The sequence below is a fragment of the Lolium rigidum genome, chromosome 3, assembly GCF_022539505.1.
Source record: "Lolium rigidum isolate FL_2022 chromosome 3, APGP_CSIRO_Lrig_0.1, whole genome shotgun sequence".
NCBI classification, from domain to species: Eukaryota; Viridiplantae; Streptophyta; class Magnoliopsida; order Poales; family Poaceae; genus Lolium; species Lolium rigidum.
This window is the reverse complement of record NC_061510.1, coordinates 389,265,427-389,279,341: the sequence shown is the minus strand read 5'-3', so window position 1 is coordinate 389,279,341 and position 13,915 is coordinate 389,265,427. Positions and strand designations below refer to the sequence as shown.

The 13,915-nt window shown below is 45.2% G+C and overlaps 1 long non-coding RNA gene across 3 annotated transcripts; it reads left to right on the top strand.

Moving 5' to 3' along the window:
- Nucleotides 1-436: 436 nt before the first annotated feature.
- Nucleotides 437-4,053, top strand: LOC124704494. 3 transcript variants are annotated; one of them, XR_007003572.1, is made up of 3 exons: nt 437-691; nt 1,459-1,555; nt 1,640-4,053. It is a non-coding gene; the product is annotated as an uncharacterized LOC124704494 (long non-coding RNA). The 3 variants fall into 3 exon arrangements; XR_007003571.1 differs by having other exon boundaries at nt 1,419-1,555; XR_007003570.1 differs by lacking the exon at nt 437-691 and having other exon boundaries at nt 1,165-1,555.
- The last annotated feature ends 9,862 nt before the right edge of the window (nt 4,054-13,915 follow it).

The window sequence follows — 13,915 nt, the reverse complement described above, 5'->3', positions numbered from 1 at the left end:
GAAGCGGTCCGGAGCGGGGCGTACAGAGGCATACTCGCCGCGGGTGATGGAGGGGAAGCTGGAGGCCACCACGGCCTGGCGGCTGGGAGCCTGGGAGACGTGGGCACGGCTGCTGATCCTCCCCATCCTCTCCTCACATCTGGGCTTTTCTGGAAGACTCAATGGAGGCCGAGCCGGCCGGCAACGAGAGAAGGGACGGAAGGGATGGGGACCGCGACATCCAGCGACGGGGATGGAGGCGGCCACAAGCGGGGCGGACGCCGCGGCGTCCACCAGCGAAAGAGAGGCGGGCGGGGCGGAAGGTATGGAGACCGCGACGTCCAGTGACGGGGATGGAGGCGGGCACCGGCGGGGCGGACGCCGCGACGTTCACCAGCAAAAGGGATGCAGGCGGGGGTGATGGAGACCGTGGTGTCAACTGGTGGCGGCGCCTCACCTCCCACTCGACTGGTCCGACCTCCTTGGAGGGTTTGGTGGTCGCCCTCTTCAGTCCTCGCCGTGTTCGGTGCTCCTTGAGGTCCTGCAAGTCGCCGACACTCCTACTTCGGTGGCGTTGTCACATAGACAACCAGTTGGAAGTGTCATGCCGGGTGCAGAGTCCAGTCCTCCCCGACTGCAAGCAGCTGAATACCATGAGAATCGAGCTGCTCTTCTTTTCTTTCAGATCAGAGATGCCTTAACCCAAAGGCAGGTAAACTTACGTACCTCTGCTCTTTCTATTTTCTTCCTTTCTTGCTGGTTGGTATTCCAAAAAAAAGTTGCGGTGTATGTGTTTGAATCAGGCTTTGTGCTATGGATAGTAATGGCTCTTGCAAGTTCATATCCCATTACCTCTTTGGTCTTTTAGTTTGGTGGTCAAAAATTGAGATGACACCCAGTCTTGTGAGATCAGCATTACTACACAACAAGAGCTGCAGACAACGCCAATAATAGAAGGAATTTGGGATGTGACAATAAAGCTTAACTTGCCATCCACCTTATTATTATTATTATTTTTTATAATTGCTCTTGACGTCAGTGCACCTTCTCATATGTTAACATCTTCATCATGGTGTACACACATATATGAAGTGAAGCAATATTGTGGGCAACTCAAGAATACATGCATTTGCCATTTGCACTCATGGAGTAGGCATTACCTCGATTTTATGTTCATAATATTCAAATATCGTGTGTTGATTTCTTGATTAAAACGTCTCTGTGAAAGCTGATTTTTGGATTCGCTAATTTAAGAAGCAGATAAGTTTCCGCGAACAACACATGTCACTGTTAATGTAATATTATTCTGAGCACTATTTCCTTGAAGACCTGAGTGAAATGTACTATTTCCATTTATCTAAAATGATCTTACAGTTCTGCTGACAAGAAAATTTATCAATGTATTACTGTTCCTACATTTGTTCACCCTTGGTCTGCAGGTTAAGATGGCAAACCTAAATAAGTACTCTTTCTGTACAGAGAATGGCACTGTGCTAGCGCAATCCATCTTTGATGTTCCTGGTAGATGGATCATATTAGTCATTACGCGTGCTATCCTGAAGCTCCGATTTTGATGGTAAGATCTTTTATTTTCTGAATGTTTTTTCAGTGACAGTGAAAGAAGATTGGTGTCAACTTTAACTGCAAATGTTCTTTTCAGTGACAATGCAAGAAGATTGGTGTCGAGGCAAATGTTCTTTCGGTGACAATGCAAAAAGATTGGTGTCGCTCTTAACTGCGCTTGGGAAATTTCATCTCCATGGCGATCAGCTAAGGTAATCTTATTTTATAAATTGTTTGTCCACATGAATTTAATCAATTGATGTTTGTGTGTTAAGTGGAAGGTTCATGGTACTTGGTTTAGGGTTAGGTTTGTTTTTTTTGGAATAACATCTGCTGAAACAGTTAGCTGCAATAGCTAGATCGTCTATGAATATTAACCAATGTAGTTAATTTTTCATTCCCCCTCCTCACTAATTATAGCAGTATAAATGTCAATGGACGGAGTTCAGCTAGAATCTTAGTGGATGATAACTTCTTTTCCTCAGATTCAGCCGATGTATATACATCCTAATATGCCAACTGGTAAAAAAAGTACTCCCTCGATTCATATTAATTGACTTCAACATGAATGTATCTAGAACTAAAATGTGTCTAGATACATCCATATTAGAGTCAATTAATATGAACCGGTGGGAGTAGTAATATTCATTCTTCCGTATCTGAGCTTAATTTGCCCCGTTTGCCATAAACCTTAAAATATCCATTCTGCTGAGTGTGCTGAATGCCTCATATGTACATCACCGTGCTTCATGACTCATATATACTCGACTGATGAACACACACAGAAAAGTTTCAGCTATCAGTGTTGTCATGTCGTACAATATACCGAGTATTTTATGGCTGATTTACATGGGCCAAAATGTTACCGAGCACGATGAAATACATATTTTGTTTACTTTATATAGTTTGTTGCGATGCGTATACACCCTGGTTACATAACCATGATTGGTTGAGTAAGCACAGCAAGTTGTATGGCATCGGCACCCCATTTCAGTACGCCATTGTCTTCTGAATAATGCTCTGTAGATTCTTGCAAGCTTTTTCATTATTTCTCATGCTAGATAATGGCACTGCTATACTATGCTGTTCGGGTATGATTTCTTTGTATATAATGTTCAAGGTATAATATATCTCTGCCTTTTAGCAAAGTCAAGCTAGGGATCACATACATGTCAATGAGCTGATGGACCATCTCTTGGTTTAATGAAAATATATTTTCTCCTTTTGCTTGACTATAGCTTGACTTGAAAATGCATTCAGGCTGCTCTTATTAACTTGAGAAAGCCCATGAAATTTCTCCGGAGGATAAAACTATTGCCGAGGTTCTATAGTATGGTTTACTTTTCTCCTATTGCCGATGTTCTGAAGTATGCTTTACTTTTCTCCTGCAAAAACAATAATAATTATGCTGATCTTACTCCCCTTCCCTGAATTATATTGAGACCAGCTAAAGTATAGGGAATGCTAGCTGCCGTTTGATTTGGTCTGAATGCCTACAATGGTGGACACTTATTTGTCCCTTCGTAAAAAGTTTCTATTTGGGAATGTTTGTTGTTCCATTATGTATCTCGAATTTCTCAGCGGTGCTAATTGTACTTTCGGTTATAATAAGGTCTGCTACAGACCAGAATCTTAGCCAAACATTCATCATGAGCATATACAAAATTTTAAGGAACAGTCTTTTCTGTAGCTATTACCTTTGTTGATCTGCAAGGACGCAGTTCAGGATATCTGAATCTGATTTGTGCACCGAACTAAGGGTAACTTTTTCCCAGGTACTTAGATTTCTGTTGTACGTGCTGCTTTCTTGCATCTGATCCTGTTATAACGTTCAATCGTGGGAACCTGAGTACTTCGTTTAAACAGTCTGAAGAAAATGGTTCCTGGTGCACACCTCCCGTCTTTGAAGAACTTGACGTCTACGTTCATAGGTCGATGATGTCCGGGACCTCAAAGCCTGGATTAACCTGGCCAAGGAGGTGTAGGTATATGTGAATGGCATCGGAAAGAAAGTTCCGTTGCTTTCTTATCATTGGTTGTCTCCGAGATTTCTTCCCTGCATGTGCTATACAAAATATGATTTTGGCTGGTGGTATACTGAAGTATGGCTTTGTCGAATTTCCACAAGTTGCTATTCTAGCCCAGTATCTGATAGATTTAAACCTGTATATTGGCTTGCTTATGCTTTGAATGTCGGAGGAACATGTTCTGTTCCTTCTGGGTTGGATTTATGATGCACGTTGTGCCTCCACTGTCTGTAGTAGCGACTTGTGAGGTTTCTTGCTCATTCTTGCAAACATCAATTACCACAAGTAGCTTCTCAGAACCGTATCTATGTGCATGTGTATATCCACTTCAGAATTAATTCTATCAGCATAGCTCTCCCAATTGTGATATGTGGTCGTACTTTTGCTCTTTTAGGAGCACAGATGCTTGGTGTTGTATACCCCTTTGGAAAAACAATCTCTCTATATAAATTTTCTTCAATTATTGAGATTGAAGCTTTGCTTCTGTGTCGTGTCCCTAGAGAAGCATACGTATACCTCACGGTTTCAAGCAACATCCGATGAAACTTACAGAAACACTAGATTTACTCAGAGCATCTCCAGCAGGCGCGCTATATCGCAGCGCGCTAAACCTCAGATTATACGCGCTGTAAACCGTTGCCGTGCGTCGGAGCGATTTCTCCTCCGCCGGGTGCGCCATTTTGCAGCGCGTGTTGACGCGGTAAAATAACATCTCCGCCGGACGCTTCTCCATTTTGCAGCGTGCGGGCGCGGCGCAAACAAGAAACACGCACAAGTATGCATCCAACAAGATCAAACAATATATAAAAATTCACAAATAAATTGTACCATCCAAATACAACACATTGTTCACAACAATACTTCACACCAAATACAACACATTGTTCACAACAATACTTCACACCAACATACAACAATACAACATGGTTTTCAGACAATACAACACATAGTTTTCAAACAATACACCAAATATGCAACTATTGTTGTCCATTCCAATTCCACCATTCTTCCATGAGATCTTTTTGAAGCTCATCATGTGTGTCGTTGCACCGAATGGCATGGTATGAGGCAATGAATCGGGCAATCCTATGTGCGGATCTCCTCACTTGCATGGGAACCCCCATCAAGTCGTAGTGGGTATGATCCACATCTTTTCCGTGATCATCCTCTATTATCATGTTGTGCATGATTACACACGCGGTCATGATATACCAAAGGCAATCTTGGTCCCAAAATCTAGTCGGTCCTCTAACAATGGCAAATTGGGCTTGCAAAATCCCAAATGCTCTCTCTACATCTTTCCTAGCCGCCGCTTGTGCATTGTGGAATTGGGTTTGCTTCTTACCTCTTGGTTGAATAATTGGCTTCACAAAAGTTTGCCACCTTGGATATATGCCGTCGGCGAGGAAGTAGCCATAGTTGTACTTGTGGCCATTTGCTTCAAACTCCACCAATGGACCTTCCCGCATTGCAAGTCTTGTCATTAGTGGTGACCGTTGAAGAACATTGATGTCATTGCAAGATCCGGGCATTCCAAAGAAAGCATGCCATATCCAAGTCTCTTGGTCGGCCACCGCTTCATGTACTATGATGGCATCCTTCTTGTAGCCTTTGAATTGTCCATGCCATGCCACTGGACAATTCTTCCAACTCCAATGCATACAATCAATGGAACCAAGCATACCGGGAAACCCCCGGTTGGCGTTGATCTCCAAAAGTCTTGCCGTGTCTTGAGCATTGGGGGCTCTCAAGTATGTGGAGCCAAAGACATTGACAATTGCAACGACAAAGCGCTTCACACACAAGATAGAAGTGCTCTCTCCCATGGCCAAATGATCATCAATAAGATCCGCCGGTATACCATATGCCAACATACGCAAGGCGGCGGTCACCTTTTGATATGTGCTATGACCAAGTTCTCCGGCGGCATTCCTCCTTTGCTCAAAGAAGCGATCATATTTGGTGACCTCCGTTGCAATGTGCTTGAACAAGTTGAGACTCATCCGTAAACGCCGTCGAAAATAGCTTTCGGGGAAAATCGGATTCTCATTGAAATACGACCGCATCAACTTCTCATGCCCTTCAATCTTTTCTCTCCACAACTTCTGTCTACCGAACACCGATCCACCAAATTTTGGCCTCTTAACGGCGCGGTATGCTAATAGTATCGATATGTTCTCCTCTTCTTCTTGGTCGAACTCGTCATCCGATGAATCATATGATGAACTCTACAAACATATGTATAAAATTACTTCAGTATGAACTATTGTAGATAATTGGCGACTAATAGAGGCCGGCCGGCGGAGGTTCATACCTTGCGAGCAAATGGGCGAGCACCATGGGCGCGCCATGTTGCTAGCAAGCTCGAGGACGACGAGGACGACATGGCGACGCCTGCGCGGAGGAGAACGCGACGGCGGCGCGAAGGGGGCCGCGGAGAAGGAGCGCCGAGTACAACTCGTCGCTGGCGGCGGCGCGAGCGACACAGTGCGGCGGAGCGTCCGCTGCTGCCAGGAGGAGGTGCGGGCGACGCGGATCTACGGCGCGGCGGCGCGCAGAAGCGGGGGCGGCCGCGGAGTCGACCGGCGGCGGCTGGATTTCGCGCCGGCGGTAGGTGGGGAAATGAGGGCGCGGGCGCGGGGGAGGAAATTTCCAGCCGTTGGCTTTTTCGCGCTTGGACGAGCGTTGCCGCGCGCTGTAGCCGACGCGCCAGATATGCCGCTCCGGTTTGTGCAAAACGCCGCGCGCCCTAAATTTTTTACAGCGCCGTGCCGTTTACCGCGCCTGCTGGAGCGCCACATTCCCTCCCGCGCGCGCTATATCGAACGTTTTTATGCCGCGCGGCCTATATAGCGCGTCTGTTGGAGATGCTCTCAGGCGAATGAATCATAGCGTCAAGTGATCAGAACAGAATTACATCACTATACAGTTTCTGCTCGAATTTCAGTCTTGCAACAAACAATTTATTAAGGCACTCCATTATCGACCCTCCCTATATATCTTTCTACTGCGAATTCTATAATTGCAAAGTGAGTCTGTCTTGGTGCATAAAAATGTGGACACTTGATACCGTTAGGCCAGCTTCCCCCAGTCTTTGCTTCTTTGAACGCTTCATTCCAACCGGATAACTGGATGAATGATATAATAGCTCTACATTTTTACCCTATCCCGCTGCCTAATAATCACACACCACGTTTCCTTTCATGAATCACTATTGCGCCACGGGCGCGGCGGGCCGCGCCATTGCCTTCCTAGTAATAAAACAATCACCAAACAAATAAGGTGAAACTTATACGTTTTGCCCCTTTTCCACTCGTTAGCAGTGTGTTACTAATATGTCCATATACTGAACAAGGGTATAGTGGTTTAGAATTTGTAAACCAGTCATCTAACAGTACTATTATTAACTTAAAGTTAAGACCCAACAGTGCGACCTGAAGCAAACATGCAAAGTGACAACAGATAGCCTTGAAACAACGGAAAAAAGGATCCCAAAAATTATGTGTAAGGCATGAACGGTAAATTCTGCTTATCAGTCTTATTTCACTGCTGCTCTTCAGCAATCCGGTACTTGATGACAAGAGTCGTGTTCTCCTCTTTAAATGTGCCTTTACGTAATGTGAAGTGATGGTCTTCCAACACAATTTTATCTAGCAATCTTTTCATGGCAGGATTTCTGAATTAGTAGATGAATCGGGTGATTATCCTGTTTAAGTACACATAATTGGAAACGAAAGATTATAATAAGTTTTCATTCCCTAGCACTAAAAATGTAAGCAGATCTTATTGTACTACTGTTGATGATTATTAATAAATCGGTGGATTTCTCACAAAAAAACAAAATCTCCTATCCGAACAAGTTAAATGTGAGAAAAACGAGGATGCTTCATACCTCCATGGCTATTCAGTTAGAGCAGGGATTTTTTTCAACGCCGAAGATTCGGCCCCGAGCTTGCCTACTCCGGATAAACTTGTGATGGTGGTTAGTTTGCATGTCAAGGACAACGGGCCGCGTGATAATATATATATTATTTCTGCCGTGTATAAAATTCGTATTTCTAGTACTTGAAAAAAATCGAAATTTTTTTGCACGTAGGTAATGGATGTAGGTATGTATGTACGAAAGTTGAAACTTAAATATGTACATTTGCGACCTGTATAAAAAAGAGAAAAAAAATACATAGACTGTACATGTAAGTTTCAAAGTTTGTAGTAGTAACTTGTTTTGGAACATAGGAACATATGCTCCCTCTGTTTTGAAATACATCTTACACATATTTTGAATTTCAAAAAAATTGAAACAAAAAATACACACGTACATCTTTACGTGCTACATGTTCACAAAGTCGTTTCATAAAAAAATGATTTGTCATGTGACGTGTATAAAAAAGGCAAAACTCGGTGCTAAAACTAATGCTTTTCAAAAGATAAACTTTCTCTTTTTTACATAGACCACAGAAAATATTGGTTTTCCGTGAAACTTGACGAACGCACATGTACTATATAGATGTACATGTAATTTTTTTTGTCAAAAATTTTCGATGCTTCGAAATATGATTTTTTGGTAGAGAGAGCATATGCACCCGGGAGCCGAATTGAATTTCCGATATATGGAGTCCAAATTTGTTAGTATGGTTGGCTATTAAACTATGTGTCACTGTTATTGCCCTGACCTTACATATATCCGATTAATTATGTTTCCGTCCCAAATTCACACTATTTCCGTTCCAAATCCATGGTCTCTTATATGCGTATTCGAATCCGCAGCCGATAATTATTCGACCCCCTCTGAATCCGTTGAGAAAAATGTGGTATACGATATGATAAAGGCAAAATCTGATCAAATCCGATCCGTTTATACACCTAGTATAAAAATAAGGCACCCCTTTGTCGTGCTCTTAAAAAATACTTTTACTTCTGGAGGGCACAACAAATGAATGGCAGCACCTAATCAGCAATATGCTGTTGATCGAAGAAGCATAGTGGAAACGTAGAGGGTCCAGCAAGACGAACAGTATCAAAACAGTTCTCTTGTTAATTTGTGCAACAAGAGGAACCGCACGACGCTTTGAAAAATAAGAGGAACCGCACGACCCGCTAGGCCGTGATTATCTTTTATTGACCTGTAATCAATTATGGTCGAGTTAAGCATGGACAAAAAATTGGAGCCGAGTGTCCAGATTCGTTGGATGAAGCCACCGTTGGTATCTGGTAATTAAGCATTTATCATCGGCCCTGGTGGGGATAAAAATTCCAGCTCTACTTTCCTTATTCGTAGTTTCATATACTAGTGTATGGTAACTAGAGAGTATTTACCTATATATATAGTGCATATCAACACGGGGCAGAGAAAGATAACAGGGGTAGAAGCATCGTCCATCTATACAATCGGATCGATTTGAGCGAATTGGCGACGATGGTGGTCCTCGCGAGAGCAGGAGGATCAGCTGCTATGGTTATGGCGACGTTGACATTGGTATTGGTAGTAGCAGCACGCGCTTTGGTTGAGAAAACCATAGAGGTACCATTTTGTTTTGTTTTGCTTTGGAAAACTAGTACCGTAGGATCTCAAATTGCCGTGAAGTCGGCGTGCATATACTACCTTTTATTTTCATTTATTTGGATGGATCCGAGTAATTACCGTTATGTTTTTGAACGTATGTTCTGCAGAGCGAGGACGGCGATATTATCGATTGTGTGTACATCTCCCATGAAACTCAGGTGTGTCTATCTCATACGTACATGTTAATCCACGTGTCATACTATTATGGAGTAGTAGTACGTACTATATATGGTGCTATGGTGGTATGTAGTATGTATATATATATCCATTGCCTCAAATTATGTTTGACCTTAACGATTAGATGAGGCCGGATAGAAGCATGAAAGAGATAATCGTTGGCTCGGCCATCGGGACCATGGTGGCTCAAAAGAGTCCACAAACCTGGCAGAAAGGGGGTGCTAGCTGTCCCAACGGAACCGCCCCAATCCGGAGGCACAACGGCAAGGCTACCGCCATGGAGCTCACTCGCGGGCTAAGCTTCTCCGCCACTAACAAAACTCGCTTCTCCCCCACCGACGAACGCGATTGGTCAGCAGCTGGCAAATTGGAGGTAATAGTAGTGAAATTCATGTTTTACTTATGCATGCTTTTACTATATATTATGCAGCTGGTAAATTGGAGGTTAGTAAATTCATGTTTTATTTGGTGTTGCATGCTTTTATTTACATTCATTATTATTATGCATGGACATGCAGGTGGCTGTTGCTTACGGTACGTGGGGGCCGTATCATGGTCTTCGGGCCAACCTTCCTTACAATAAAATCGAGGTGAATCCTAATGAGTTTTCCATGACCTATGCCATGGTTGGCTATACACTTGACCGAAATTACGTCGGGAGTGAAGGGGCCGATCCACCAAAAACACTTGAGAATCAGATTATGGTTGGTCTCGTGGTAAGTAAGCGATGGATCGATGGATGAACATCAGGTCCCGTTTTATAATTTGAAACAGAGGAATATATGTACTAGAACTCATTAGCAAATGCTTTCTCACAACCTTGGCGCGCTATTTATTTATTTTGCGGTGTGCATGCAGACTTGGCCCGCTTTGTACCATGACTCCGCGTCAAGATTGTTCATCTATTACACGGTAAGCTAGCTAGCGTTCAATTCTCATCATGGAGTAGGTGCATGCATGCAACACAAAGTTAAGTTGAAGGTCGTTTTGCTTAATTACTATGTGCCTGCCTGCAGAACGATAGCGGGGTGCAGCACAAGTGCTTCAATCTGGAGTGTCAAGGCTTTGTAGTAACTAGCAACGAGTATGCGCTGGGCACTTCGTGGCCAAACAGTGATTCGCAGATCGGAGGCAAAACGTATGGTATACCACTGGGTATACACAGGGTAAGTTTCGCATGAACGGATGCAGCTTAGTTGATCATTTTGTGTATGTGTGTGGTAAAAATTAAGCAACAGGCTGACGATCGACCAAGTGCAGGACCCTGCAAAGTTGATTTGGTGGGTGTCGGTTGAGGACGTGGACATCGGCTACTATCCGGAGACGGTGTTCAACACGAGGTTCCCCGAGGGAGTCTACGTGGAGACTGGCGGCCGTGTGCTAGACACCAAGCCAGGGGGGCGGCACACCACAACGCCCATGGGGAACATGCTGCCACCGTGCGCCGGCACGCGTTTTGCGGCCACCATCATCGAGTACCTGAGCGTGGGAGCCAACGGGCAGCTCTTCAAGGATCCTATATCCAGGAAAATCACCACCACCCCAGATTGCTACGACGTTAAGCCGGTAGGGTTCGGCACGGGTGAGCCAGGGTACATAGTGTCCTACGGTGGCCCCGGAGGAGCTTACTGTGACATACCGCAGCACTAGTTTAGTTAATACTTGGTCAATTTCCGAATCTGTTAGGAAACTAGCATTGTAACTTGTGGTGAGAGGTTGGTTAGATGCTTCCTGCTTGCCTGAGTTATCCATGTGGCTGCAGGTTTGAATTGTTGCCTCTGAATTAGTGCATCAGTTGAGCGCACGACTAGGCATGCTAAATGTGAAATGAGCTGAATGTGATATGTCTCTGCAGTTACAAAAAACAACTTTGAAATGATATCACTATCTACTTGATCATGGCATGCAGTTTGTTGCCCAGATGTATTGAAAATTCTGTATCTCTGCATGCAGTTTGTTGCCCAGATATGTCTCTGCAGGTACATTGAGTGCCAATGTTTCGCCGGAATGTCGATTAACTTCCGTTCCGGCGAATTTCTGGCACTCTGGCATGACCATTTTTAGCAAAGGTCATGCCGAATTTTCACCGTGGCAGCGTAGAGAAGAGTTGTGTAACAGTTAACCAGTGATTTTCTTAATTCTGTTAGATATTTAATCTTGCTATGTTGGTAGATTTAAGTTAGTGGCTAAGTGTGTGTGCATGATAGAGAAATTTGCATGCAGTTTGGAGAGTTAGTAGTACATGCATTAGACAGTGCGGTGATAAGCACTGAGTAGAATCAGAGAAGTTAGTTTCTGGCAGCATAAGAATAGATCATCAAGCACGGTATTCAGCCTCTTTAGTGTTTCTAGGAGGGCTAGTTAGTGGTGTGAGTGCTTGGAGTAGTGGCCGCGTGGTATGTGTGTGTACTGCCTATTTAAGGTGATCAAGTGAATGAGAGAAACAAGAGAGATTGTTGAGAGTAGTTAGAGAATTAGAGGAAGTAGATAGGGGCTGAGAGATTCAGCCCCTACAAATTCCTGGACATTGATACTGAGGATTACAAGTATATTCACAATCACTGAATTTTGTAACTGAATTGTGTGTCATTAAAAGTGAAAAAAACTAATTCTAGCTTATTATCAGATCAGTACTGGCTGTTTAATTGAGTAGTTCATTACTGAAACAGGTTTAACTCTGTTTACTAATATACTTTGGCTGCACGATTAGTTACTGGCTGTTTAATTGAGTAGTTCATTACTCATCATTATTGTGACAGTACTTTTGATGCTACTGTATGCTAGTTTGTGCAGTGCTAGGTAGATATAGCTAGCGATGTCGTCTTCTGCAGACCCCAACGAAGACGTTGACGGGTCTTCTCAGCGGAAGTTGGATGAGCACTAAAGGCTCATTGTCTCGGATCAGCTGGAGGAACTTCCAGGCAGCGATGACGGGTCCTCGGAGGAGGGGGATGATGAGATGGACAACGATGGTGAGGATGAGAGGGCCGCTGCCGACGAGACCACCGACAGTGGCGTTGTCGGGGGTAGCTCGGATACTACTACCGAGGCCAAGAGGAAACGGAAGCAGCGGCGCCCAAACAGGGTCGGCACCACTCGCGACATAATCACCGCGGTGGACGCCAAGACCGGTCTTCCTACTGAGCCCAAGCACGTGGCGAAGGGGTACGGCCTCCAACCGGGAGCAATCCTTCGGGACGTCGTCGACGTCAACGAGACGAAACTCCGAACCAAGAAGAAGCATCATCTCGCAGGCCCAACTCCTTGCGTGGCTGCACGCACGGTATGAGTTCCCCGTGGAATACAGGAACGAGGATCCCAAGGATAACATCGTGAATCGGACGAGCCCTCTCTAAGTTCTCCAAGAACCTCAGCGGTTATAAAACCATGCCGAGGGGGATGCTTGGTGACAATGAGACTTGGGAAGAGATCCAGCGCCACTTCCCGCGGATGACGCTGGAGCAGTATAATAAATTCTTGGAAAACGAGGAGCTCGAGTACACCAAACGACAATCGACATGGGGGAAGGAGCTGGCGGATAAGAACATCGGTCACCACAATCTCGGTTGCCGTGGCTTCGAAGGCAAGCAGCCGGTATGCGACAAGGAGGACCTGGCCTACATAAAGGCTGGCCTCGAGCCCCCTTTTGCCAAGTACAAAGACCCACTCTTCAGGGCATATCTCAGGTCCCGATACCATAGAGAATTGGCTGGGAAACGTGTCACGAAACCTGATGTGGTGGTGGGAGTTGAGTTGGTCGCCGACGCGAAGGTGATGGCACTAGAGAAAGCCGTGGTAAGCAATTTACCAGCTTATTAATTTGATACTCGCTCACCAAGTCCATTACATTCTAAAATTGTTCATGTTACTTCGGCAGCTTGACGGAACAAGCAGCCGCCGAATCAGCCGGCTCCTCGTCCCGGACGTCGACGGGCAAAGTCCCGTGGGACACGCCTTTTATCGGGGTCCGAACACCGTGAAGGCACGGCCGCTTTTGGACAAGCCCCACCGTGTCCCCGGCGCCGGAGGAGGTCGCAAGCTTGCCGACTATGGCTTGGACGTGCCCGCAAGCACTAAGGATTCGCGCCAGGCGCAGAAGGATGATACGTCTCCGACGTATCGATAATTTCTTATGTTCTATGCCATATTATTGATGATACCTACATGTTTTATGCACACTTTATGTCATATTCGTGCATTTTCTGGAACTAACCTATTAACAAGATGCCGAAGTGCCGATTGCTGTTTTCTGCTGTTTTTGGTTTCGAAATCCTAGTAACGAAATATTCTCGGAATCGGACGAAATCAAGACCCGGGTTCCTATTTTCACCGGAAGCATCCAGAACACCCGGAAGGACCAGAGGGGGGCACCGGGCCCCCGCGACCATAGGCCGGCGCGGCCCGGGCCCTGGCCGCGCCGCCATATGGTGTGGCCACCCCTTCGACCCTCCTGCGCCGCCTCTTCGCCTATATAAAGCCTCCGTCGCGAAACCCCTGATGAGAAAAAACCACGAGACGGAAAACCTTCCAGAGCCGCCGCCATCGCGAAGCCAAGATCTGGGGGACAGGAGTCTCTGTTCGGCACCCTGCCGGAGCAGGAAGTGCC